The 25,771-nt window shown below is 33.5% G+C and overlaps 1 protein-coding gene across 6 annotated transcripts in view; it reads left to right on the top strand.

Annotated features, from left to right (window-relative positions):
- LOC114423857 (2-succinyl-5-enolpyruvyl-6-hydroxy-3-cyclohexene-1-carboxylate synthase-like) overlaps positions 1 to 24,189 on the top strand; it is a 65,257-nt gene extending 41,068 nt beyond the window's left edge. For 2 of the 6 annotated variants that reach the window (XR_003668938.1, XR_003668935.1), the window contains exons 9-15: positions 16,683 to 16,779; positions 17,086 to 17,190; positions 18,453 to 18,588; positions 18,925 to 19,016; positions 19,175 to 19,261; positions 23,492 to 23,611; positions 23,716 to 24,189. The gene's annotated coding sequence lies outside the window, so the exon portion shown is untranslated. Of the gene's footprint in view, positions 1 to 11,185; positions 11,918 to 12,008; positions 12,100 to 13,632; positions 13,704 to 16,682; positions 16,780 to 17,085; positions 17,191 to 18,452; positions 18,589 to 18,924; positions 19,017 to 19,174; positions 19,262 to 23,491; positions 23,612 to 23,715 lie in introns of all 6 variants that reach the window. The other 4 variants (XR_003668940.1, XR_003668939.1, XR_003668936.1 and 1 more) reach the window with 4 other exon arrangements.
- Positions 24,190 to 25,771: the final 1,582 nt, after the last annotated feature.

The raw sequence follows: 25,771 nt of genomic DNA, 5'->3' as shown, positions 1-25,771 counted from the left end.
AATTTCATGATTTTTTCCTACTTATAACACCAATATCAAATTCTGTGGGATTCTTGCTCTTCCATGCTTTATGGTGGTATTTAACATAACCATTTTTTGATAATTTAGTATTTTTCTGTACGATTTTATGGTGACAATAACATTTTTTGTTTCATGATTGACATTAATCAAATCTTTTGGCTGTGTGCAGGGAATGCATTACATTTATGTCATGATTACATTCAGGAATCATTATGGGATTCTTTAGCGATGACAGATTCCAATATGTCACATCACAACTTTTTATCATAGATATCCTTGTTTTATAGATAATGACTTCACAAATTATATTGTCTTAGCTGACTATTGCCTTTATTTCCTATTACATTTAATTCTGAAGCTAAAGAGTAGCAAGGATTTTCACGTGGCTCCTTTACTATTTAATTTACTAATTTGTTAAATATTTCAACCTGCAGACCAAAACTCACGTTTGGTTTGATTACTAATTATTGTCCTAGAGGAGAATATTCCTGCTTCTTGATCGGCAACCAACTAAGGTTCTCAAGGAAGATGCCGTGAGGTATATCATCCTACCATTGACAGATCCAGAATTTCTCTTTGATGTTAGAAAAAAATAGTCTAATATTTTATCAGAAGAAAAATAATATAAACTTCATTAAAAGGATATGAGGAAATTGAAACAATAAAATTAAAGGATAAAAGATAACATTAGTACTAATTTATTTTCTCTTTCATCTTTTATAATTTTATAATTATCTTATGGTGTAGACATCTATTTTTTTATGGGGAGAAAAAAATAGTTTAGTATTTTCAAGTATATAATTTTTGCATGTTCAAATTCTTAAGGTTATCTACTCAATAGTAATAAATGTGCAGTGACTTTAAATAGTTTAGAAAACTTAATGACCTTTGGTTCAAATCCTATTTGTGTTGTTTTTCTCTATTTTTATATTCACATGTTAACAAACAACAAAAAGTAGCTTAAACCACAAAAAAAGTAATGTACTGGGCTATGTGAGAAAGCAATAAACAAACATTGGACAGCGTGTGAGAACAGTAGACAGGAGTAGGACTATGTGAAAGTAGATATAATAGACAGACCAAAGTATATTGGAAAGTGAGAGAGTACAACTGGGAAATTGAGTGTATCCGACTAGACGAGTTTCCATAGGTCTGTGTGAATGACCACTGGTAGTGTAACGCGCTGTTCTTCGTTATGTCCATCATCGAGACCGCTACTGCACCGCGTGGGTCTTCACTGTTGGCTGCTCCGTTGACCACTCTCCACTTCTTTCTCCACACGTGGGTTCTTTCCGCCGTGACCACTCACCAACTTCTTCTCCACCACTTGGTCTCTCCACTTCTCATCATCCTGGTTGGTCTCACTCCCCCTCGAATGACTCGCCACCCATTCTACAATGTTTCCCCCCTATAGTCTCCTCTGCTTTACTTTTCTGCCAAGCCGTTGTTGTCTGCTGGATAATACTATTACCCATTGGTTTTTGCGAATGACCACTGGGTAGTATAGCGCTCTGTTCGTCGTGCTGTCCATCATTGAGACTACTCATGCACCGCCGTGGGTAGTCGTTGTTTCGCTGCTCCGCTGTGACCCACTCTCCACTTTCTTTCTCCACCGCGTGGATTCTTTCCGCCGTGACCCACTCACCAACTTATTTAACTGTTTGTGGATTTATGATTTAACTATTGAATTTGTTGTTTGTTTTGGGTTAGGGGTTTCAAGGTTTTCATGTTTTGTTGAGGTGCAGGTGAATTGATGATGTGGTGGTGAGAATGATGTATGGGGAGTAGAACTACCAGGAGGATTGTTGTTGTTGAAGATGACAAGGGAGCTGAAAGAGGAATGCCGAGCTTCAATTCTGAGTTACCCAATTCCAATTCATGTTAAATTTTGTCTTTGCAATAGTTCCTTGATAGGGTTTGCATATGTGGAGAAATCTTGTTCATTTGTTCAATCATTTTCTTTACTTTCTGCTGAATTTTCGTTGTGAATGCTTTGTTTTACTTATTAATTGCTCACTCGTGTGGTACATAAGATGTTTGTTGTGGTTTTACATTGAGATGTTTTTATTAGCCCTTTAATGATGTTGGATGATACTTAGAATATTTATAACATTTTGATATTTGTGGTTGCTTGGTTTTCTTTATATTTGAATAAGGAATAAAATACTAAAAGGGTGATACTTAGAATTTTTTATTTTTTTATTTTTTTGGGTCAACAAAAAAAAATATATATATATATATATATATATATGTATGTATGGTTAGAGGTACCGTGATTACAATAAAATTCAGATAAATGGTTCCCAAGCCAAACTAGACAGTTGACAGCAGTCTTGTTGGGAACCAAACTAGACAGCTTGGTTATACAACTATCAAACACTATGACTGCTACCCTTGTCTAAAAACAAAAGTCTCTGTAAGGTTAGATGACCACTGATTGTAATGAGATATAAAATCTTTCTCATAGTTTTTGAGCCACGTCCAAAGTAAAAATAGGGAGTCCTCCATCAGTTTGTTTCCGTTGAAAGTCCCACTTGATAATATAATCTTGTTCCTCAACTGCCATACAGACCATGTAAGAGCCACCCACCAAGACCTCCATCTAGAATATTTGACAAATTAGACTTTAGGGTTACTTTGCTAGTTATGATTTAGGGGTATTTCAAAGACAAGGGTTTAGGATTACTTGACTAATTGAGTTTTAATGAGTATTTGACAAATTAGGGTTCAGGGTTTCTTTACAAATAAGCTTTTTGTGGTATTTGACCAATTATGGTTTATTGTACTTGACTTATTAGGGTTTAGTGTTACTTGACCAATTAGGGTTTAGGGTTATTTGAAAAGATAAGGTTGTTTGACTAATTGGGTTTAGGGGTATTTGACAAATAAGGGTTTAGGGTTACTTGACGAATTCGGATTTAGGGGTATTTGACTAATGAGGGTTTATGTGTAGTTGAGTAATTAGGGTTTAGTGTTACTTGGCCAATTAGAGTTTAGGAGTATTTGACAAATTAGGGTTACTTGACTAATTAGGGTTTATGGGTATTTGAAAATTAAGGTTTAGGGTTACTTGACAATTTGGGGTTTAGGTGTATGTGACTAATTAAGATTTATATGTACTTGACTAATTAAGGTTTAGTGGTACTTGACTAATTAGGGTGTAGGGTTATTTGACAAATTAGAATATTGTGTTACTTGACCAATTAGGGTTTAGGGTTATTAGACAATTTAGGGTTATTTGATTTATTAGGGTTTAGGAGTATTTGAAAATTTAGGATTCACAGGTTACTTGACAAATTGGGGTTTATGGGTACTTTACTAATTAGGGTTTAGTGTTACTTGACTGCTTAGGGTTTAGGGTTATTTTACAAATGAGGGATACAATTACTTGACTAATTAGGGTTTATCTATATTTGATAGATCATGGTTTAGGTTTACTTTACTAATTGGGGTTTAAGGGTGTTTGATAAATTAGGGTTTAGGGGTATTTGAGTAATTATGGTTTATGTGTATTTGACTAATTAGGGTTTAGTGTTACTTGACCAATTAGGGTTTAGGGTTACTTTGCTAGTTATGGTTTAGGGGTATTTGAAAGATAAGGGTTTAGGATTACTTGACTGATTGGGGTTTAATGGCTATTTGACAAATTAGGTTTTAGGGTTTCTTTACAAATAAGCTTTAGAGGTATTTGACTAATTAGGGTTTATTGTACTCGACTTATTAGGGTTTAGTGTTACTTGACCATTTAGGGTTTAGGGTTATTTGAAAAAATAGGGCTGCTTGACTAATTGGGTTTAGGGATATTTGACAAATAAGGGTTTAGGGTTACTTGACAAATTCGGGTTTAGTGGTATTTGACTAATGAGGGTTTATAGGTAGTTGAGTAATTAGGGTTTAGTGTTACTTGGTCAATTAGGGTTTAGGGGTATTTGACAAATTAGGGTTACTTGACTAATTAGGGTTTATGGGTATTTGAGGAGCAAATGACTTTTATCTTGTTAGTGGCCTCCACAAAATTGCAGGAATGAGGAGAAAATGAGTTTGTTGCAGTACCAAATACATTAAATACTTCTTCCTCATCACCTAGCCACCAAGTCAATTTCCCTTCCTTGACATCAATCAATGTTCCTCTTGTGTTGAGGAAGAGTTGTCCCAAAATAATTGGTGTGACTTCATTCTCCTTTATATCCAGAATCATAAAGTCCACAGGGAAAATGAATTTTCTGACCTTGATCAGTAAGTCTTCCACTATCCCTTGTGGGAAGCAGAGAGTCCTATTTGCAAGCGAAGAGTCCTATTATCATTATTCTTGTTGTTGTTGTTGTTGTTGTTGTTGTATTATGAAAGAAAACTGAACAACATTGAAAAACAGTAATTTTGTACCCATCGTCATCATTTATTTGCCAAGTAAAATCGAGTAATACCCAGAAAAATATCTTGGAATGAGTAAAGATACCAAGTACTAATCCAAATCCAAATAGTCAAATACATAGAGTTTAGTTCAAATGCAAACAAATTGATCAAAAAAGTAAAGCTGATAATATCAGTCACATATCAAGATGATCAGAAAAACCTGAAAGATGGAGCTAGCCTCATTATTTGAAAACATTGAAATTACCCATTTGTTTCCTATAGTTGTAATAAATTTTCCTTTTAGTTCGTATAGTTTAAAACATCTCATTTTGGTCCCTATAGTTGCAATTCTTTACCTTTTTGGTCCTCACTATCAAGTATCCATTTACATAGTTTGAAACGAATGTGGCATGGCTCATTTAATCCACCTTCATCTCAAAGGTGTTAGGTGACTTTAGACAGCAAGGAGAAAAAGGTGATTGCAAATATAGGGCATAGAATCATGGATTCAGTTTCTCATTTATTTTTTTGGCTAGCGCTTGTAGTCTACATGGGTGGAGTTTGAGAAAGACACATTGATTCATTTTCTCTCTCTTCTTGTTGACTCATAACCTCAACTACTCAGATCCGCCTTCTTTGGTTCAAATCATGAACTATAAGATTAGATATAATCTAGCCCAATGACTTTCCTAGAGACATGAGCCTAGCTACATTGCTTTCCCAGATTAATCAGTCTAGCCTCACAATGTTAGGAACAAAATTGAAATGATGAAGAAAAGAAAGAATTTTACAAAATATAAGAAAAGAACAGAAAATAGAAGAGAATATTTCATATCCTTTTTCCCCTATTTATATCTAATAAAACCCTCTAATTAACTAACTCATTAATAGTCCAAATATCCTTCTTATTGTATCCTAAATCCTAACACACAACTTTACCACAAGTATCACTAAACCCTAAATCCTAAACCCTAAACCCCAATCCCTAAACCCCAACCCTAAACACACAACTTTAATCCATGCATTGAAGGCTTCAAATATTTCAAGTCACTTGTGCAATTAGATGGGACATTTTTAATTGGCAAATACCATGGTACTTTGTTAACTCCCATTGGACAAGATTGTAGTAGGAACAATTTTTCACTTGCTTTTGCAATTGTTGAGAGCGAGACTAGAGAAGCTTGGATGTGGTTCTTGCATTATTTGCGAAGATATGTTACTCCGCAACCAAATTTATGTATTATATTAGACAGGGGAACCATTTTGCTAGCAGCTTTACAATCCGAACGCGTTGGTTGGAATGAACCAGATGTTTCGTCTGTGTATTGCATTCGCCACATTGCATCAAATTTCAACAAACAGTTTAAAAATGTTGACTTAAAAAAGCAAGTAATCAATATGGGTATGTTTCTTCCTATTTCATGCATCATATTCTTGCTTTATTACATGTTCACTAAATTTATTACTCATTTTTCTATCTTTTCGCACATGATATGAGATGAGGAAACCACGATTTGAGGCTAAGTTGCTTGCTATGCGAGCAAAGTTTTCACAAGCAGCAGATTGGTGGGATCAAATTCCTAAGAGTAAATGGACTCAGGCATACGATAAAGGAAAACAGTATGAACATATGACTACCAACCTTGCTAAATGTATGAATTCTGTTTTGAAAGGAGCCCGAGCATTACCTATTACTGCCTTAGTCAATGAAACATTTAATAAAATAAATGATTCATTTGTTACTAACGGCATCAAAATCATGAATATGATAAAGGCAGGGCATAGGTACTCCAAAGACGTATATGTCATGATGCAAGAAAATCAACACATTGCTACCTCGCATTATGTTCGCATGTATGTTCGAGAAACAGGGGAGTTTGAGGTTCAAGAAATTTCAAATACACGACTTGATCGACGAGCAATGGCATGCACTGTCAAATTGAATGAATGGTCGTGTGATTGTGGACAATTTCAAGCACTTTGACTACCTTGCTTGCATGCAATTGCAGCGTGTGTTTTTTGCTATTTAAATTATGATGACTTTGTTGACCCTGTATACAAGTTGGAAAACATTTTTAAAGTTTATCAACATCATTTTCATTCCCTTGGAAGTGAAGACACATGGCCACAATATTTAGGTTCGTATTTTATGTTTGATCCTTCGAAACGACGATTGACATCAGGTAAGCCGACCACTACTCGAATACATGATGAGATGGATGAACCAATTTCAAATAGGCCTAAGAAATGCTCATTATGTAGAAGTGAAGGACATAATCGGACTAACTGTCCATACAAACAAGTACATGACTAAAATAACTTGTAATTTTTATGTTTTTCTTTCATTTGTATTGTGCGTTTTATATTAATATATTAATTATGTTATTTTTAATTTTTATTGATAGATTATTTAAACTTTAAATAAGAAACATTTAAAGTAAATTATATTCAATATATATATAAAACATGTTTTAAATAATAAAACATTAAAATAAAATAATAACATATCAAATAAAATCACAAAAAATATACTAATAAAATCAACTTAATATTATTTATTATATATTTAAATATATATTTTAATTTTTTTGTTTAAAATAAAAATAAAATCGTAAAAAATATTAAATTTAAAAGAAAAAACATATTTACGAAAAGAAAAAAATAGGTTAACATAACAAAAATATGTCTACAAATAATAAAAAAGCATTTAAAAAATTTAGCAACTTAAAGCAAGTTGGTCCGTGCTATCATAAATCATTTTTACAACATAAGTTAAATTTGACTACTTTATTTCTTGCAAGATTCCATGCTATCATAAATCATTTCACCATAAATGACCGTATAAGCATGTTTCATGACTACTTTATTCTATTCATGCATGTGCAACCTTCACGGGTGTAAATTATTGGAGCCTATGAAGCTTGTTTTCAGCATTATTGTTCTAAAGTTATTCCCTTGACTGTTGTTTTCTGTTATTTCAGTGTTGTAACGTGAGTGAACAATGCACTGCATTAACGTGAGTGAACAATACACTACTGTTCTAAAGCTTGTTTTTCTTTGCTGCATGAACAATACACTGCGCATGCTATTTTCAAGGACCTGTTTTCTGCTTTTTCTTGTTTTCTTTGCTGCACAAGTGAACTAATGGCAAGTTGTTTTCTGGTTTTGCTTTGTTGTTTATTTTCTGCTTTTTACTTTGCAGTATCACTTCACTATTAATTCACGAGACAATTGCTAAATTGTTGAAGTCATAGAATACCACACGACTTCACTATTCATGCAATCGGTGATTTCTTAAAATTAATTAGTTTGCATGCTGAAAATAATTAATTAGTTTTGCATTTTTAATATCACTTAGTTATTATTAATTTATGGTTTAGTGTTAAATGAATTTTGATAAATTATTATTTTGTGTTTTAGAATAATAGTGTTTAGTAATTATTAATTTACGGTTTAGGAAGATAAATTATTATACATGATAAATTAATTTTCTTAAATTATTATTTTATGTTTTAGAATAATAGTGTTTAGTTATTATTAATTTACAGTTTAGTTAGATAAATTATTATACATGATAAATTAATTTTTTTAAAATTATTATTTTATGTTTTAGAATATTAGTGTTTAGTTGTAGCATGAACTGTTCAACAAATACTGTTCACTCCCGTGAAATTTATAAAAGGAGGATTCATTCTCACCTCGGTGCATATGTTGCATCCAAATAATTAATTGGCTCTCTGATTTTGACGTGTTTCTTAGAGTTGTCATAATTTTTTGTGTTACACACACGAAAAAAATATTTAAAAAGGTTTTTTTTTTCCGTTACATAGAATCCAATAATTTCTTACTAATCAATAATTCTTTTACAGATGACTACTACTGAAGAACCCATAATAAGAGATAATGTTAACAACTTCAGCGATGACGAGCAACAACATGATTTTGATGAACATGGTGAACCAAACAATTATGCGTTTTATTTGTATTGTGTGTTTTATATTAATGTATTAATTATGTTATTTTTTATTTTTATTGATAGACTATTTAAACTTTAAATAAAAAAATTTAAAGTAAATTATATTAAAAATATATATAACATGTTTTAAATAATAAAACATTAAAATAAAATAATAACATATCAAATAAAATCACAAAAAATATACTAATAAAATCAACTTAATATTATTTATTATATATTTAAATATATTTTTTTAACTTTTTTTATTTAAAATAAAAATAAAACCGTAAAAAATATTAAATTTAAAAGAAAAAACAGATTTAGGAAAATAAAAAAATAGGTTAACATAAAAAAACATGTCTACAAATATTAAAAAAGCATTTAAAAAATTTAACAAAAAGAAAAAAAAATAGTTTTACGAATTTTTAAAGTTGTAAAACAAAATATGACTTCTGTTTTAAAAAAAATGACTATAAAGTCGTAAAAAAAAAAATATTTGCACTGAAGTCGTACATATTTTTACGACTTCAGTTAAAAAAAATTAAAAATAACAGGTGTTGTTACTTCTGAGTTAGAAGTCCCAACACCTATTTCGACTTATCCCATTTTGGATAATTTTTTAAAATATATCCCCGATTGAAAAATTGAATATTTTTTTTACCCCTAATTGATAAAAAAGCTCATAAGTATACTCTTTTTCCTTTATTTTTATCCAATGTCAATAATATAAGATTTTAATTTTATAATTATGTTGATATTTTTCTTTTATATATATATATATAGATAATGAATAAAAGGTAAATGTAATAATCTCCTATTCTTACCAATATCAATAATATAATGTTCAATCTTATAATTATGTTGGCCATTTTTTTATATAGAGAGAGTGAGAGTTTGGTTTTATATCCGTTAGCGGTGAATTTGGCTGTTAGAATATCAGTAATATAATGTCCTTTGGCGGTTTTCTTTTATATATAGAGAGTGAGAGTTTGGTTTTATATCCGTTAGCGGTGAATTTGGCGGTGTCGGCGTTGGGAGCGTGGAGGGTGTGCAATGGAGCAATGTTTTTGCTTGAGGGAGGGGGTAATGGTTTGGGAATGGAAAGTGGGAGAGTGTGCAGTCGGAGTCGGAGTGAGGTTAGTGGAGTCAGAGTCGGAGTGAGGCTGGATGGACCTGTGCCCCTAAAAGACATTGGAGGACTCTGTCCGCGGCGTCGTTCTTCCCCTACTGTCCTAAGACCTTCACTTTGTTTTGCTCCCAACCCCACTCCTCCTCGGTCTTTCCTCTCATTTATGTTTCCAAGAACGACGCCGACTCTAAATCACTCTATGTCAATTTGGATGATAATGTGAGTCACCAGAAAGAAAGGTTCTTTTTGGTTTTCCATACCTCAGGTAAAGGTTCAACAATCTTATTGCCATTACTTTAATAACTTTAAATACTAATTCTTTAGTCGCTCCCAGATTGAGTTAGATGAGCTGGAAAGTGTTTCCATTCTGTCAATGACCCTTGCATGGGATGAATTTTCCTTCTCTACTTTTCAAGAAGCCCATCTCGCTTCAAGATTCTCTAGACCAGGTGTCTGACATGTCTTTTTGATATCTTTTCTGCTTTTGTTGTTTTATTTACCATCATTCCCTGCTTCTATCATTTTTCATGTAATTTGGAATATTTATAGTTAAATGGTCAATTCTTTTTTTATCAGTTTTTACACCTTTGTGAATGAAAAAGGGGAATCTTTCATTATGGTTTGGTTGGGTCTTTCTCTTTGTTTCCTATAATCTAGAGGATCCTTATCTTCTTCTTGGGTTCTGAAAAAATAGAAACATCTACTCCCTCCTGTATTTATGCTTGATGTTATTTCCTATGGTGTGGGTTATGTGTCATGTCTGGTCTACGATTGACACATGGAAATCCAAATGCACTAGAGCTGCCCTCAAAAAACTCAATTTGGTAGAAGATAGATCTATTCCAAGGGTACAAGCTCATTTCTTTCCTAAGAATATGTAAGTTTTACTTGCAACTAGTTGTTACTTCCCTGAATGCCAATATTTGTTTGACATGTTTCTTTAGTTGATATTTGTCTTTTGCATTTTCTTTTCCTTGGGTCTGGTTAAATGTTAATGCTCAAAAGGTTATTTTCGTTATTGTTGTATTTTTTTTGTATTATATGCTAATATTTTAAGATTTAAATACAATGCAGTGCAAACTATATTTGGGCCAAGCCCATATACTTTCAATAGTCTAATTCTAACTCAATCCATAATAACTCTTTAACATTGTTCCCAAATCCCAAGTTTGAGCATAAATATTAATCATGCCTAGCTTGTTACAAATGAAATAACAGTGTTTCCGGTCACAACCTTTGTGAACAGATCTGTTAGTTGGTCACTTGCCCTTATGTGGGAGGTTGATATAAGATTTTGTTGAACCTTCTCTCTGATAAAATGACAATTTATATGCTTATTCCTCTCATGAAAAACTGTTGTTGAAAGACAGAAAAACAAATACAACAGACGTTGGAACTGTGTCTTAACTACACAACAAAGTCTGCTTTATACAGTATGATTGCAATAAATATAATTATAGGAGATTTTATTCTTATATTCATGATTTGATATGACTATAAATCACATTCTAATCAAACATGCCTATAATTACAAAGATCCTAATTAAATAAGGGAACAAATCATAAAAAAATATAAAAAGAAGAATGATTCTTAAGAGATCATCTAGGATATTCTAAAAATAGGGGGACTGAATGTCTTGATTTGAAAGAGGAATAACTTATTCAAGTTTGTTAAGATACAAATAATATTTTTGATCTCTTTAGGTGACTAACAAAATGTGCAGGTTGTGGAGGCAAGTCAAGATTTTGTGCCACTTATTTTGAGGCAAGTCAAAATGTGCAGTGGCTTTTAATATTTTAGAAAACTTAATGACCTTGGTTCAAATCCTATTTTGTGTTGTTTTTTTCTATTTTTATGTTCACAAACAACACAAAGTAGCGTAAACAACAAAAAAGTAATGTACTGGGCTGTGTGAGAAAGCAATAAACACTACTAAAATAATAGTATTCTACGATGCGCATTCAACAACAGTGATTCCAAAAATGATATTGTTTTAGAGGCAGTGGCATTATAGTAAATAAGAGATTTATTTCAACTACGTTTTTGTTGAAAACAACGTCATCTGCGCGTTACAAAAACGGGTTTAGTGGACACCGTTGTTGAACTGCATTATCCAAAGACGGGTTTTATAAACACCGTCTTTGAATCTGAAGTAAATTTTCATCTTTTTCCCTAGCATACTTGCACTCTACCCTAGCCCACATTACCTCACTTATTTTGCACCCTTAAGCTTGTCTCTCTAAGTTGGTTGCAGTCGTGAAGCACACCAGCACTGTCGTGGTTGTCGTCGACGATTATACAGGCCAGATCGTCGACGATTATACACTTCTAGTTTTGAATATATATATACCCTAGGGTATTATTGTATACTACTGATGCTGTGTATTTGATACAGAAAATCGAAAAGAAAAATTGGATTTGAGGCCAACACCTCTAGACAAGGTAAGAGTGGAAGGTAAGCTTAAGTTTTAATATCTCCATTGTGCCTTACAATTGCTTAATTTATACTAATTCCTTGGTAACATAGTTTGACATTTTGTGCAAAGGTATATCTAAGGAGTTATTGACTAACAATTTATGGGTAAGCTTGTCTCCCTAAGGCAGGACCATCAACCATCTAGCAATTCTTCATTCCAGGTCAGCTTCCTTTCTCCCTTTCTTTCTTATACGTAGTCTTATGGTGTACCCCTGGCCATCTTTGATTTTCCTTTTATCTGCATCCCTAGCTTCTGTATTTGGACCTCTGGTTTGTGTTCTCTATTAACTGCCCCTTGTTCCTCAGCTTTTGTATCAGTATTTCGTATGGTGGTATAAAAATTAGAACAAAGGGAGCATAATGTTGTCTGTGCTTATTATGTTGTAGTTTTGAATTGTATAATGGTTTTTTTAAGAGTGTCTATTATGCTAATGAAAAAGGATACGCTCACTGCACATTCAAAATTCATTTATGTTAATCACTAAATATGCATTATAATATTCATAATTAAATTCCTATACTGCCATATAGTGCTCATCCAAAGTGATGGATGATGCTTTATTTCTTGCTTGGTCTTGGTTAAAAGCTAGAGAGAAAGATTTCATCACTCTTTTTAACCACTGGTCTACCAATCTTTCGGAGTCTTTTGGTTAAGTTGGGTTGGGTTTCCTGTATCTTCTGTGGTGGGGTCTTGGTTGGGTTTCTTCTCTTTTTTGGAGGGCGGCACCATAGGTGTCTTGTATTTGTTCATCTTTCATCCGTACCTCTGGTACTGATATGTTTATATTAATACTATATATTTTCTGCCTTCCAAAAAAAACATATTCATAATTAAATTGTACCTAACCACCTGGTATATCATCTGGAAATTGAGTTACAAGATGAAGTGGGGCCAGAATATGTAATGGTAATGGTTAGCAAACAAGTTATTTAGGAGAGACAAGATTCAACAAAGGCTGGGAAAGAGGAAGGGAAAATTAATCACAATGTGGGAGGATGAATTTGTGCGATGTAGCCAGTTTCCTTCTTTGATCCTTAAGGACAAGGCTGTAGCTCCAAGAAAGGGCCATGTTAGGACACATGGTTGAGTCATGGAGTAGACAACATAAGAGTTGGTCAGGAAAAAGACAAATCAGGAAGCTGGTTAGCAGGAGTTAGTGAGTAATGATGAGTTGGAACTAGTTAGTTAGACTTGGGCATTGTTGAGAGCAGGCCAGCCAGTCATTGTGAGTGGTGCCCTAACATAAATCAATTCACTTATTATTGATAGATCCTTCACTTAATTTTCTACACACTTTTTGAAATTTGAAAAGAAGGAATGATTGTTTTCTATCCTCCTCCATTTCCGTCCAACCAAGCACACTGTAAGTGGAATGCATTATTATAACACATCTTTATTTGCCAAAAAGTCTTGATGCAGAAAAATGACAATATAGTACATACCATACAGCTATATGCAACATCACACATTTGGTTACCAAGGGTAGACAATTCCCAGTCTAGTATTCCAATTACTTGATCCTGCAGTAGAATGAAAACTTATCAGGCATAAGAACCTGGCTTCTAAGATGCCAATGAATTATTATAAGTCCTAAATGCTAAATGTGTGTCTTGACACTGTCCAAACTCCAGAGTAAACTATACATGGCATTGAGAACATAAAGTTCTGTTTTTTTTTTTTTTTTGATCCATAGGAATTGAACTCAGATACAGGAGGGGGTATACAACAAGTCACGCACATTGCTCAACCAACTGAACTAGATCCGTTAGTATTTCTGTTTTTAAATTACAGCAGTTATGATACTCTAATTTTGAGCATGACCAGATCAAAATGCTATGCATTAATAGTAGAACAAAGAAAAATACTTTTCAGCCAATGGAACTTTAGGAAAGTGTAAAATCTTATTATATGCACCTGCCATGACTGTTACTTTATGGACATGGGTCAGACACTTTATGGACCTGCCATGACTGTTACTTTCTTCTCCTTGAATGCACGTTTGCAGGGTATGTTCAATTCTTTTTGCATAATATTTATCATGTTTTGATTTGCTTGGCCTTGTATTTCAAATTGTGATGCTAACAAGTCTGAATTGCAACACAAAAAGGCTAAAGATTAGGGATGTTAATAATGTAATGATATAATTGATGAAGTTGGGGGGTGGGAAGCCTTTGTGTCTACAACTTTTTGGCTGCCTGTTTTTTTGTCTGTATTGGATTAGCCTTTGTGTTGCACCTTACCATAGTATTTGGCTGGAGAGGAGAGGTCTTTTAAAGAATAGCTTGTTTGGTTCAATGTTTGGTGGGGAAGGGGAAGTGAAGGGGCTATCATCCCTCCCCTCATTATTTACTCCCTTTCATTATTTGAGGATTTGGGTGGACAGAAAAATACTGAAATCGTTTAGACTGTGAAGGAGCTAATTTTCTGACATTCCAAGGGAAATATGAAAAATAAAATGTTGCATAGAAACCAAACCTCTTCCAGCATTCAGGAAAACTTGAAAAGCTCATCTTCTTGCATGACTATGGTCCTCAAAGTAGTCATGCATATCTCAGGGAACACCAGTTTGTTTACATAAGATGGCATCTTTGTTTGACCACCCCAACTATAGTTGCAAACTTTGTCAACTTTGCCCTTGTTATTTTCTCCACTGTTTTGGGTGCCTATTGGAAACTATCCATTATCCAGCAAAGTTTTGGGTAAAAGACATCTCATTTCAGCCTTCTGTAAACATAAAACAAAGAAACAGAAAGTGTAATTACAGAAGGATGAAATTTCAGTATACATAACCAGTCTTCCTTTTGTGTTTTCTTCAGAGTGACTGTATTTCCTGGGAATCTCACTTTTGGTATCTTAATCATAGCAAAGCTCAAGGCTTACAATCTCTCCTAGAATATGTCAATCTTTCATTTGTCACAGTTAGGAGAATTTGGATTCTGGACCTTTCTAGTGGTTTCTCTAATTTGGATTCTTTCATGTCTTAACTCATTTTCCTAATTGAGAAAAGTTCACCATTGATAAATTTATTTGAAAATTCAAAGTTCTTTTTATGGAGAAGGCTTTTGCTTGGACTGAGGGATTGAATGGAATCAATAGTAGTGATTCTTGCATGATCAAATCTGATGTAGTTATATTTTTAATTTTACATTGTTTGATTGCTAATCTTTTGTAGAATAGCTATGAAGCATGGATACCTCTTTTGTTCAAAGTGTTGCCGTGTTGGGCAAATTCATCTGAGGAAATACCTGTTTTGTCACCTTTAGTCCCAGTTTCATTATTGGGTAGTTCAAAAGGTGAAGACCAGAAGCAGAAAGTTGTTACTAAGCAAGTAAAAGTTCAAGCGGTATTAAAGGCAATAAAACATGTTTGAGATGCCTTATCACTGATCGTGATTGATTGCTTTTGGTTTTCAAGTTGGTTTTCTTACATTAAGGGCATGCTTGATAAACCTGAAAAGTTATACATTGAATGTATTATGTTTGAAAAAATTCTAATTTTAAGTGTTGACAAGTGCAGCAAAGAAAACCTATAGCATTTTGTATATCAAACATGACAACCAAAGTTTCCTATAACACTGCACTAAATTTTAATTTATTTTATTTTATCTTATTTCCTGTTTGTGACTCTTTGATATGTGAAATCACAAGGAGCTCTAACTAATCCAACTCAGGTTAGGTGGACCCATTTAAGGGGATAAAACTTTCCTAGTGCCTAATTTTTCTATTAACAAAGCTCAAACTTAATACCTTATTTAAATGAAACTAATCTTGTCACTTGGAACAACAGATGTTAACTTTTGGTGTTATCTTGATAGAGCATTTATTTTATTTAATTTTAACTTGCTAATCACATTTCTAGTATGCATGCTAAAGTGAACATAAGTATCATCACAAGTATGTTCAGCTTAGCAATAACATAAATATTGAAAAATTACAATGTTTTGTTACATTTATGTGGTGCCACTGCCTAGCTACTTGCTAAGAAACTTCTGTGTTTTAACCAACATGTTATTTTGCAGAAAAGTTGGCATCTAATTTTTTAGCCATTGAAATGCCTTCCCTGGCTTGCTGTGGAAAATGTCTTAATTTATGGTTTAAGAAGGATCTGATTAATATCTGACTAGTTGCACATTTTACATACCTTGTTTTCTATGGTATTTTAGAGTCTAAAGAAGGTCAACTTGGTTGCTGCTCTGGTTCGTGGTACCTGCTTTTTAAAGATGCATCGATGCAGTTGGAATTGACAATAAAACGAGCAGCAAAAACTGTATATCAGGTAGTAACACTAGGTATTTTCATTGTCACCTCATTGGACAAGCTTGCAAAATCTATAATTTTAATTGCTTTCAAAGTTCCTCTGTGAATGCATCAGGTTTTGGTAAAACAAAATAATTTAACTCATTCTTTGCCCCCTCCCCTAGCTCTTTTACTTTTTGTCATTGATCTCAAGGACCAGGTTTTCAATGAGGTTATATAAATTTTTACATGGGACAATGTCATGACAATGAGTAAGAAGGAATTGCAAATTCATTTCCTTATTATATTTAATTTTCTAATTTCATGATTTTTTCCTACTTATAACACCAATATCAAATTCTGTGGGATTCTTGCTCTTCCATGCTTTATGGTGGTATTTAACATAACCATTTTTTGATAATTTAGTATTTTTCTGTACGATTTTATGGTGACAATAACATTTTTTGTTTCATGATTGACATTAATCAAATCTTTTGGCTGTGTGCAGGGAATTCTGATCTCAAATTGTCCACGGCTATGCAGCGAAATTCTTGACAAGTTGAACCACCCTTTTCTACCTGCATTATCTATATGCTTCCTTCCAGGTTTGTAACTCGAATACTACTTTAAAATAACTAACAGAATGATTAGTATTTATCAATTAGAATAACTGGTAGGAACATTAGGATCTCTTTAGCGATGACAGAGTTCCAATATGTCACATCACAACCTTTTTATCATAGATATCCTTGTTTTATAGATAATGACTTCACAAATTATATTGTCTTGAGCTGGACTATTGCCTTTATTTCCTATTACATTTAATTCTGAAGCTAAAGAGTAGCAAGGATTTTCACGTGGCTCCTTTACTATTTAATTTACTAAATTTGTTAAATATTTCAAACCTGCAGACCAAAACTCACGTTTGGTTTGATTACTAATTATTGTCCTAGAGGAGAACTATTCCTGCTTCTTGATCGGCAACCAACTAAGGTTCTCAAGGAAGATGCCGTGAGGTATATCATCCTACCATTGACAGATCCAGAATTTCTCTTTGATGTTAGAAAAAAATAGTCTAATATTTTATCAGAAGAAAAATAATATAAACTTCATTAAAAGGATATGAGAGAAATTGAAAACAATAAAAATTAAAAGGATAAAAAGATAACATTAGTACTAATTTATTTTCTCTTTCATCTTTTATAATTTTATAATTATCTTATGGTGTAGACATCTATTTTTTTTATGGGGAGAAAAAAATAGTTTAGTATTTTCAAGTATATAATTTTTGCATGTTCAAATTCTTAAGGTTATCTACTCAATAGTAATAAATGTGCAGTGACTTTAAATAGTTTAGAAAACTTAATGACCTTTGGTTCAAATCCTATTTTGTGTTGTTTTTCTCTATTTTTATATTCACATGTTAACAAACAACAAAAAGTAGCTTAAACCACAAAAAAAGTAATGTACTGGGCTATGTGAGAAAGCAATAAACAAACATTGGACAGCGTGTGAGAACAGTAGACAGGAGTAGGACTATGTGAAAGTAGATATAATAGACAGACCAAAGTATATTGGAAAGTGAGAGAGTACAACTGGGAAATTGAGTGTATCCGACTAGACCGAGTTTCCCATAGGTCTGTGTGAATGACCACTGGGTAGTGTAACGCGCTGTTCTTCGTTATGTCCATCATCGAGACCGCTACTGCACCGCCGTGGGTCTTCACTGTTTGGCTGCTCCGTTGTGACCCACTCTCCACTTTCTTTCTCCACCACGTGGGTTCTTTCCGCCGTGACCCACTCACCAACTTCTTTCTCCACCACTTGGGTTCTCTCCACTGTCAGAGATCCCATGAAGCTACCCTCTTCACCACTCTCATCATCCTGGTTGGTCTCACTCCCCCTCGAATGACTCGCCACCCATTCTACAATGTTTCCCCCCTATAGTCTCCTCTGCTTTACTTTTCTGCCAAGCCGTTGTTGTCTGCTGGATAATACTATTACCCATTGGTTTTTGCGAATGACCACTGGGTAGTATAGCGCTCTGTTCGTCGTGCTGTCCATCATTGAGACTACTCATGCACCGCCGTGGGTAGTCGTTGTTTCGCTGCTCCGCTGTGACCCACTCTCCACTTTCTTTCTCCACCGCGTGGATTCTTTCCGCCGTGACCCACTCACCAACTTATTTAACTGTTTGTGGATTTATGATTTAACTATTGAATTTGTTGTTTGTTTTGGGTTAGGGGTTTTAAGGTTTTCATGTTTTGTTGAGGTGCAGGGGAATTGATGATGTGGTGGTGAGAATGATGTATGGGGAGTAGAACTACCAAGAGGATTGTTGTTGTTGAAGATGACAAGGGAGCTGAAAGAGGAATGCCGAGCTTCAATTCTGAGTTACCCAATTTCAATTCATGGTAAATTTTGTCTTTGCAATAGTTCCTTGATAGGGTTTGCATATGTGGAGAAATCTTGTTCATTTGTTCAATCATTTTCTTTACTTTCTGCTGAATTTTCATTGTGAATGCTTTGTTTTACTTATTAGTTGCTCACTTGTGTGGTACATAAGATGTTTGTTGTGGTTTTACATTGAGATGTTTTTATTAGCCCTTTAATGATGTTGTATTATATTTAGAATATTTATAACATTGTGATATTTCTGGTTGCTTGGTTTTCTTTATTTATGAATAAGGAATAAAATACTAAAAGGGTGATACTTAGAATATTTATAACATTGTCGTATTTATGAACAGGGTTGAGGATGTTACAAGAGTTTGGGATCCTTGCTGACCAGTGACTAGGGTTGAGGATTTTACCAAGAGTCGAAGACCGTTGCTGCTAGAATGTATGCAGTTTTTCTTTGTAAATGAATTTGAGCTAGTTGTAAGATTGTCACAATAGTTTTCTTGGCTATAGGAATTTGTTGGTTTTGAGCCAATTGATGACCAATCATAATCTTCCAGGCTGAGAGGTAGTTGATTTGTTGTCTCTTTTGATGTGTAGGTCAAGGTAAAGAGAAACGTTGTTAATTAGTATCCTTTTAAGGTAAAAAAAAAGGAAGATTTTACGTATAAGCGGAGCTTCACAAAGGTATGTAGCATTTATGATTTAACTGTTTGTTGGGTTGACTTGGTTTTCTTCAGTTTTGTAGAAGGTACTAAGATGTAGGCATTCTGGTAATACTGATTTCATATGGCTTATACTCATTTCAAGCTTTCTGGTAATACTCATTTCATAACGGCACTTAAACCCCACTAGCAGCGATAGTAGCGTCTCTAACAATTTCGTAAGATTCCTCAAGCTTTTCTTCTGGTCTGCTAGGGTTTTCAAGCGTTAAAGAGAAGGAGAAGGGATTGTAGCCTCAATTTCACTGTCTTTCTACAGACAACACTTATCTTTATCTTTCTACAGGCATTATTTCGCAAATTCCAACATTGGGAATGTGCGAAAATGAGTTTCAAAGGTGGTGTTTGTATTTCACGACGATCCAACAATTAACGAGTCTGAGATCGTAATTTTACTAAGACAAGTTTAGGTGTATTTAGAAAAAAAAGAGGGTTTTAGGAGAAAAAGAAGGAAAAATGAATTTGAGGGGAAGAAAGAGCATAGAGACGTATCGTAAATGTAAAAACCGACCTAGTATGTTTTTATTTATAGTTATGATACTCTTAGTCTATTATTTACTCTATTTTTCTTTATTTTATTATTTTATAAAAAGAAACTCTATTTTACTCTTTCATTAAATAAATAAATAATTAAAAAATCTCTTTATTTTTTTAAATATTATTTTACTCATTTATTTTCTAAAACTATGAAACCCTTATTTTAATTAACAAAAACTATTTTCTCATTTATTTAATTTCTAAAAAAACTCTATTAACTTTTATTTATTTGAGAAAAAATGGGGTGTTACAAGATAGAAATAGTGCAAGACCCCAAAGATTAATAAAAATAAAATCAAAAAGATTTTTCATAGACAATGAGAGAACTAGAGGAAGGGAGTCTGTGAGACTTCCTAATACAAGTGATTACAAAATCTGAAGAATATTTATTAATATTGGGAAGATTAGAGAGTCTCAACACAGTTTTCATGGTATCAACACTAGGGTGACCAAGCCTAGAATGCCAAATAGAAAAAGAAACAGAATTACAAGATGTTGTATTAACAACAGATCAACAACAATAGTATTATTTGAAGAAACAACTAGAAACTCAGTACTAAAAGTAGTTGTATTTACAACAAAAGTTTTTACAACAATATTGTTTGAAAGGGATGAATGAAAACTTTTTGAGGAAGGCTTAGACTGAGGCATGGAAGCAAAGAGCTGAGAGAATTGATAGAGACCATCACTTCCCATAAATCTTTCCAGCAGAACCAACTTAGTATCATGTGATTTAACAAAACAAACAGATGAGTGGAACTCAAAATAAACGTTATTGTCTTTACAAAATTGACGGATACTAATAAGATTTTTCATAATGGAGGGAGCAAACAAAAGATTACTCAGAATAAGGGAAAATTGAGGGTTAATAGGAGAGGAAAAGGTGAATAAACCTAAGGAATTGATAAGGCCATGACTATTTCCAATAGATATTCGATCAGGTCCTTCAAAAGGTGTTAGTTGCTGAATGTGACATATTGGTCACATGGTGAGAAGCATCAAAATCAAGATACCAACTCTGAGAAGGTGTGGCAGCAAAACTAGTCAGAAAAATCTGAGAGTTGGTTGGTTATTTTGGAGCTTGAATAGCCTCTGGTGGAGGTTGAATGTAAGCATACCGGGGTTGAGCAGCATAATGAACAGGTTGAGCATAATGAGAGGATGGAACCACGTACTAAACAGATTGTGCATACTGAATCTGCTGTGAGGGAAGAGCAAAAGAAGTCCATGGAACAGTGGACATGGGTGGAGGAAGAGTTGGCACATGGTTCTCATCAAGACGATGATAACAAAACCATGCAGCATGTCCAGTCTTGTAACATATTGGGCACTGAACATCGGAGAAACAATCGTTGCCACCACCACTGCGTCTTGAATTGCAACCACCACGGCTATGACGGCCAAAGTTCCAACCACCACGACCACCGAAAATCCATTTCCAGTATAATCGTTGGTGGAATTGTAACTAGAAGTCTGAGAAGTCAAATTGACCTGTACCTCAGAATTAGGATTCATTGTTTGGGCAAAATTACGAGTAGAGGAATTCTCCAGAGACGAACTGCCAAGAGGTACCTTTAGTAAGATTAATGGAACCTAGGGGGGCCACTTGTGAGACCTTTCAATGCGATCAAATCTTGTACTAATCACCAAGACAGATGAGTCATACTCATTTGGAAGACAGTCAAGAATCAGATTTAGATGAAGAAGACATTGATTCACCAATTAAAGTGAGTTCATTAACATGATTCTGAACATAAAGAAGATAATCAATGATGGAGCGATTACCAAGGGAAAGACATTGGAGTTCGTTGCGAAGCTGGCGAACACGAGGTCGAGTAAGAGATTGAAAATGCGATTGAAGACAATCCCATAACTGCCACGACGATTTGCAACCAATAACACATGGAAGCATATCACCAGAAATGGTCGATTGAAGCCAAGCAATAAGGAGATGGTCTTTTCTTCCCAAACGCGATACGCTTCAGTAGTTGTATCATAATCGTGATCTTCAACAGAGGCATATTTCTGCGGAATCAATGGACTAAATAGAAAGTGATGAAGATAATAACTCTTGATCACAGGCTCAACTTGTTGAAGCCATAGAAGTTAATTTGTCGCATGTAAATTTTGAGAAATCGAAAGCGAAAACTGCTTCCAAGAAGTCACCGACGAGGAAGATGACAGAGGGGAGGGAGGGAGAGAAGAAGCGGAAGACATGAATGAAGGCTAGGTTTCGACCTAAACTCTAAATACCATAATGGAGTTGAGAGAAAAGAAGAGAGAAGAGAAAACTGAGATTGAGAAATCTTGTATTATTCAACCCAACTGAAAAGTTGTTACAAAATAGTTTATATAGACAGTTATGCTAATTGTCAAATAACTCTGACAAACTTGAGTTAGTTAACATACAATAGAAAGAGAACTCACCAGTAACTATGGTGAGGATCCATAATACAAAAGAAAGAGTAAAAAACACAAGGAGTAAAGTATACTTTTATAGCCAAAAAATTATCACTGGAGACATTGGGTCCACTGGGCAGCATTGTTATTGAGGTAACTCTGTCAGGCTCTAAATACCATCTTAAAGAGAAAGAGAAGAAGCATATTGAGACTGAAGCCATGTGTTTGTATACTGCACGGAAATGAGTTTAGGCTTATTGCACTTATTACAAATAAATGGAGAATATTTGATTTCCTCTAGACCAGTGATCATGTGCCTATAAACTGTATTTATTACAATGAATGCAGATTATCAATACCGATTCTCAACAGCATTCAACAAACCTGTCTCTTCAAGAATATCATGTGCATATTTCCTCTGAAATTACAAGGCCATCCTTGGAATGGACTACCTACAAACCCAATAAATATCAAAGTTTACCTAGGTCTTTAATTGAAAACTAATGAAAGAGATGTATCAATTGAAGTATGCCATGCTGATCACTATCAATTATAACAATAGTCTATTTGTCCACACAATAAGGAAAATGCATCCTTGGGTTGAATGGCGATGAAAGACTAAGTGGTTTGCTTCACTGCGAATCATACTAAACTGCTGCACTATACTCCCTCTTGGTTCTTATTATAAGGCATAATTTAGAAGGAAATGATATCTTTTTTTATAAGATATTTTAAAATTCCTATGAAACATTTAATTTTTTTTCATTAATTATTCTTATTAAATATTTTAAGTATTTGTATTTTTTATTGATAGTGGGTGCATAATACTCTTGAACTTTATGTTTTCACATCACCCATAACAATAACAAGTTAATGAAATTGGTACATTAGTATTTTTTAAATAAAAAAAATTATATAAAATCATCTGAATTAATACTTCTATTTGTAATAAGCACTAGAGGGAGCAGTATGAAATTTGTTAAACCAAGTTCGAGAAAACTGTTTAAGACCATAAATAGGTATGTGAAGCCGACAAACCACGATTTCACTGTAACTCATACCAAACTGCATAGAGAGAGGAAAGGAGAGAACAAAGATCGAATACCGTAGAATTGATATTGAATCCTAAGATAATGTAAAGTATTCCTGCATATAGTATTGATATTAGGAGATATTCCAACAAAAACATATTGATTGAAAATGAAATAAACTGAACACCACCTTATTTACTCTTTTATCTGCTTGTATTTTCATGCAGGAAAGGTATGTCGCCCATTTTAGGAAACTGCACCTGCTATAAATGCCAGAGTCATACTAAAGCATACATCAATCACCTATTTAATGTTCATGAAATGCTGGCACGGATTCTGCTAGAGATGTATGAATTTATTCACTTCAAATTATAGTAGCAACAATACTATTACAAATAATTAATACTCATTAATAAAACATTTAAGCATTAATTTGCACTGAATTTTGCAGCCATAATACACACCACTATTTGGCGTTCTTTCTTGTAATAAGAGAAGCAATAAAGGATGGAAGGTTTGAGAAATTTCGACAGACGTTCATCCAGAGCAGGCGTGCCCATCACGAAGGGGAAGCTGTTTGTGCTTGTGGTCATATAAGTTTAGGTGTATACATTGGGTTTTACCTAAGATTTCTATGAAACATGAACTACGTATTGTACAAAAAGGCGTCAATTTTAGTAGTGTAAACTGATTCGTTTGGCTGTCAATAGATACAATTTATTTGATTGCAGAGTGTGTTCTCTTGACTATTACTCTTGTAACTAAAGATGCTAACATTACTCATCATACGGAGAAAAAGTGTCATGGTTGTTGAGGTCGTTGAAAAATTATTAAGTATGGAAGGTTGAGTAAATATTTTCGATTGTAAATGATGTGAAGCATGAGGTAGTATGAAGATGCTCGAGAATAAATTTTTGATTCATTAGAAGTGGTCTTATCGAGTTCTCAATGTGTGAAATCGAGAATATGTATTCGAGTAAATAGAGGATGTTTGCTGATAAGCATCCAAAGATAATCTCTAGCAACAAAGAGATGTCGGCTGATAGATATCCGGTGCAACTTTGAGTAGTACAGAATATGTTTTTGATTCTTGAAAGGATGTAGTAATGGAAATTCAAGAACAAAGTTGAACAAGAATTATCGACTAAATTGAGAAGGCTGTAGCGGAGTTACAACTCTGATGAATTTGAACATCAAAGGAAATGTGTCAAGATCTTGATTAGGCAGTTTCTTCATAGAAGACACGTGCTTCTAGGAAATTTACTTTTCCGTTATTTTGCGTTCTTATAAATAGGCGAATACTTGTGATTTTTACTTGGTTTTTGAACATCATGCAATTTTCTGACCCAATCTTTTCTTTTTATGTTTTATTAGTTTAGATTTACTTTCCTGCATTTATCTCTCTATCTCTCCTTGAATTTAAAATCTATAACAATATATAAAACGATCTTTTCTTGGTATCCACCTTTACTTGCCTGATTTTGTCCCTAAATTAATAAATTACTAGCTAATAACTCAACAATAAAATGTGGAGAGTAGTGCTGATATGATGAGTGAAATTTTTTTTTCACGTTTCAAAAAATCTTTCATTTAATTTTAAATTTAGCAATTGCAAATAATGAGTAATTGCACACTATTAAAGATGTGGGGTAGCCGCACAATCACTCTTTGAATACAGTATTTGTAATCTCACACTCAATTATTTGTATTGTTTCATCTGATTTAACATTAATTTGTCTATCTTTCCATCTCGCTTACTCAATCCTTTTCTTCACTTCATTTTTTTTTCATTCTATTTTCATAACATGCTGCAGTCATTCTCACTATTTCTTTTTTTTTTTTTCAATTCATATAAAGGCTTTTCATACTGAATTCTGGAATGAAGATCCTATGTAAGTATTATTGTATCCATGTCAACATCTCCGTAATTTTGCTTTTCCTTTTTTTCTATAGTTTTATTGCATGTCATCAATTAAGGTGCTTAACATTATTAAACTTTATATAAAAAAAACCCTAAGGTAATCGCATGAAGTTTATACCTTGACTTTTATATTCTCCTTTGTGTGTACATGGTGGTATTTAAGTATGAAATATGCAAACATAAAGCTTATACTATGACTTTTGTTCTACTATATTAAATATTACAGATCCATGTTCATCCTTGTCAATTGAACTAAAGTTTTAAGATTTTTTATCTGCATTGCGATTCACAAAATTAAATATGATCTTTAGATTTATTGTTTATTCACGCTATTAGGCTTTTTATATCTTATTGTCCGCTAATTTTTTGTTTTGTTTATATGAACTATCAGCTTTTCCAACTCAAAAACTATCAATCAAGGCAAAAGAAGTTTCTTGGGATTCAAACACCATGAAATCATACCTGCAATTCAAAAAAAATATGTTTATTCTTTCAGAAGACTATGAATGTTGAACATTTAGGCAGAAAAGTATGCACATGAATGTCCTTTCTAAAATTTTATTTTTTTTACCTCTAGTATAATTAA

This window comes from Glycine soja, chromosome 8 (genome assembly GCF_004193775.1).
Source record: "Glycine soja cultivar W05 chromosome 8, ASM419377v2, whole genome shotgun sequence".
NCBI lineage: Eukaryota > Viridiplantae > Streptophyta > Magnoliopsida > Fabales > Fabaceae > Glycine > Glycine soja.
The sequence above is the reverse complement of the archived record's forward strand: the minus strand, read 5'-3'. Positions and strand labels throughout refer to the sequence as shown.